We start from the raw sequence: 4,424 nt of genomic DNA on the forward strand, positions 1-4,424 counted from the left end.
CACACACACACACACACACACACACACACACACACACACACACACACAGAGTTATAGACAAAATCCTCAGTTTGAATTCACATCGTCCATTCTTTTCTTCTACTCTCTACAGTCACAGTCACCACACTGATTTCATGCATTGTTCTCTGTGACATTTGAGCCGTTTCCTTGGAGACTTTTTTTTTGACTGCCACCTAAGAGGAACATTTAGAAATGTGCTTCCCGGGAGGTCCTTTATTGGTGTCTGTGAATGCTTTGTGTGTTTTATTGACTGTATGTTGGTGTGTGTGTGTGTGTGTGTGCGCCTGCATGTGTGTGTATGCGTGCTGGTATCTATTAATGGATGCTGTGCCTCGTTTTAATGAGGCTGCCTGGATGGCCCAGAGGATGCTCGTTCAGTGACAGCAGCACTCTGCCGAAGAGACTATTTACATAATACTGTGTGCACACAGGCATGTCTGTGTGACTGAGGCAGAATAAAAGAAAGGCAGTAAGAAAGAGGGAATGTTGTGTTTGAGGCATCATTGTGCACAGTCTCTTTCTCACAAAAAAAAAAGAAGCGCCCCCTTATTGTTATTCCACATTTTTGTACATGCCATCCCTCTCCCTATTTCTTTTTCATACACACTTCCTGTTGGCGTGTCTCATGGCACTCGTTTCCCCGAATTCTTATTCAGAGAAGCACCTTGACCAGCTCACAATCTTTTGTTCTGGCTTTCTCAGCGGGACAGAGGCATCACAAGGTTACTTAATTTTCAGCCAAGTCGCATCCTAAAAAAACACTCTTTGAAAGCAAAATCTTTAATTAGAAATGTCTTGTCTAGTTTTACTCTGAAAAAAATAGCTCCCTGTTACTTTGGAGTCATGCTTTTCCACAAAAAAATCAGTTTTTTGCCATTTATTCATTGTATTTGTACTACAGAAATTATTTATAAGATGTGCTGTATTTATATCAAAGAAGCAACGAGTCCCTGTCACTTATAAAATAAGCTGCTCTTTCTTTCTTCTAAACTTGTAGTAATTAAAAATCATGCTAAAACAATGCAACACATGCTTCACAGTCCGGCTTTAGTTTGTTCTTTCTAGGCTTCTGTAAAAACATAATGGTGCAACATTACAGCTTTTGAAAAAGATGACCCACAGGTTATAAATGCACATAGTTTCAATTCTTTTTTCTTTCTTTTTTTTTTTTTACTTGTATAGCATTCATTTAAACAAGGGTCTGGCAATCCTTTAAGGAATGCATCTCGTCTGCCACTTTTGTGCTAGAGCTTTAAACAAGATCATCTTATATTGGAGCCATTCTCTCATGTTTGAGGGTTGTCACATTCAAATACACAAAGAATGATTCATAAAAATTTTGATGCATAAGTTTTAGCTCAGTATCTGTAGGACTGACTGAGTAAGGTAAGTTGGATATTGTGGCCATCTTAAATTGGGTTGTGTCTGACATTAAGCCATACAGTATATTTTGCACACTTATAATATGTGTTGGGGATTAAATAATCCAAATGTATCATCTATATGGGCACCAAATTATTTAATCTGATCATCACAAGTGTTTACATGCACCAGGTTTTTATTCAGAATAGACGCACTGACATGCACAGAGTTGTAAATGTTTTGTAAGAACACAGAAGTAGTTAAACTTCCATGATGAACTTAAACAAACGCACCATGTTTCTACACTTTCAACCTTAAAGGGTAACCAACCAATTTTGCTTCCCTGACATGTATTATCATTTAGACAGGTAGAAATACATCAGGTTGACATAGAGCACACGTGCAGTCAGGTTAGATTTCCATAACCAGAATACCATGATCAGAATAAGTGTTTACATGCACAGCATTCAGATTATCAATCAGCATAAACCAGCCCTCTCATTCAGATTACAAATTCATTCCGATTGAGCTGAAGTGGATTACAATATTCTGACAGGGTTGTTAACATGATGCATTTTTATCCCAATTGTTTATTTCAATTACTTATGTCCATGTAAACATAGCTAATGAGAGCATTTACATTAAATCTGTAGGGCAGTGACATGCTCGTAACTAATCTCTAAAATTGGACTTGGTTATACAGCAGCTGTGAAGTCAGTCAGATTACACCGCAGCAACAGCAAAATGAACGAGCACATCATTTGTATTTTCCAAATAATTCACCAAAGACAAACTACATTTAGTCAAAATCCTAGCTATTTTAATAAATATATAAATAAATAAATTCATGGTTTATGGCAATGCATACACGCATAATACAAACAAAACATGAGACTTTTATTCTGAAAATATATTTTTTCCACAAAGTCCAACAGTTATGCTGTTTCTACTGTTATTTCAAGTCTGTCTTCCACAGAATGAATAGTTTTGGTCTGACTTCAGTGTTTATCACTGGCTTTACTGCTCAATCTTGCATTTCCTGGGCATGCTTCTCAAAGCACCCCTGGGCTTTGTGGAGGAACAGAAACAGTGCAAATCCATGGTAATAGCCACATCATCGAAGAACAGAAAAAAAAAAATGTCCCTGCTAATGAACCATACAATAATGCACGTAGATGTTACGAGTTCAGTTTACAGTAAAACAGCAACATAAGTCCAATTTTGCCAGATTTTTGAGTGTCAGGTTTTTTTTAGCGCAACGTTTGTTCCTTTTACTTTGTTGGACTACACCGCTCCAAACGCTTCTGAAAATGTTCTCACCTCTTTCAAACACTCTGCTGGAAGCTGTTTTTTTAAGCTGTCAACACTGTAAAAGACCTTCGGTTACAGTAAATAGTGTTTATCTTTTTCCTCGTGCAGCAGCACCAAAAACACAATGCAGAAGGCAATATTATCTGGTGAACCTGTCTGCTCTGTTTACCCATTCTTACATAATTGGTTTGTACATTATTCACAAGAACAACTCTGAAGATTGCTTTAGGTGTGAAGTCACCAAGGCTCTAGCTTTAGACCTCACACATACATATTTATGTTGGCAGACATTTTTCTTCAGTCTTCTAAGTGATCTCATTAACTCCTAATGTGAATTATTTTGTTTAAATTTCATGTTTTGCTTTGTCTTTAGCTCTCTGCTGACAGGTTTTCACAATCTCCGCTCATTTCGACTTTTTGTGCCAACTCTGTACCTGTATGTTTTAATTAGTTTGTGACAAGCGGGGTAATTACAATCCTAATGGGATTTTCAGAGTGCAAACATTTATTGCTGTCCCTACTGTTTCAGTCATTTATTACTGAATGTGCAGTGAGATAAAATGAGGGTCAGTTTTGTGTCTCTGGAGCTGTTTTTGTACTTTAGCCATTACACAATTAGTACAATCCTAACTACGTCTTCACCATTGGTAATTTTCATTTTTTTAAAATTTGCATTATTTCAAACCAGCCCAGTTTAACAATATTGTGTAGCTGAAAGACACTTGGAAACTCCAAGAGCCTTGCTCAAGGGCACCTCTGTATTAGTTAAGAAAGTGGAGGGAACTGCTCATTTTCTTCCTCCATCATGATAAGAGAAAAAGATAGGGGGGTGGAGGGGCTCTGTTTGGTCCTTTTAATCCTCATACTTGTTTGGCCTTGAGCTCCTTCTAAGCTGGTTCTCAGTGGAGGCCCTTCACACACATGCTTGGCATACAGATGAAGCCACAGCACAAACACGCCACAATAACACGCACACAATTACGTGGCGACTTGGAGAGGTGCTATTAAGCATGAAGTGTGAAAAGAGACTAGATATTTTCAAGACTATCTGTCCAAGTGGGCAATTTGATACACTGGATGTATGTTTGAGAGGTAGATTAAAGATTTCCATCGGTGTGAATCACGGCCTCTTGTTCTTGATATTTTGCAGCAACATTACAAAAGTGCTGAGTGATCCGAGTTGGAAAGTAACTATGATTTGGATCAGCTTTAAGTGTGTCCACTCACAGGCGGGATCATGTTTCTTTTTAGCTTTTAGTGGTAATTTGTATTTAATAGGTGTGCATCAAGTGCGGCCTACAGCAGACTTTAAATCATGATGACTGTTAATTAGAAACGTAATTTCAGATAAGTAAACAGAACAAAGGAGAAAGCTACTAACACACCAAGCTTTAGCACGCACTGTAAAACTGACAGAGTTACAGACTTTTTTTGTTTTGTTTGCTAAAGTTAATTAGCTGTGTCTGCCATCATAAATTCGGCTTATTCCAAACAACAATCACTTACAGATGTACATTCAGTGACTACTTTCTGGGTATTTTAGGGAAATTCACCCATTTCCACATAGAAGACAGGTGTGGGCCAGATCTGGTGCCAAGCTGGCACTGCATGCTGACTGCTGGCATGGTCGGGTTTGTCAACCAGATGTGGACCAGGTCTGGCTAAGATGTAGGGCCAAATTGGCCAAAAAAATAATCATGATTAACTGTGATAACGATTAATATGACAAT

The sequence above is a fragment of the Austrofundulus limnaeus genome, unplaced genomic scaffold, assembly GCF_001266775.1.
Source record: "Austrofundulus limnaeus strain Quisiro unplaced genomic scaffold, Austrofundulus_limnaeus-1.0 Scaffold530, whole genome shotgun sequence".
Taxonomy (NCBI): Eukaryota; Metazoa; Chordata; class Actinopteri; order Cyprinodontiformes; family Rivulidae; genus Austrofundulus; species Austrofundulus limnaeus.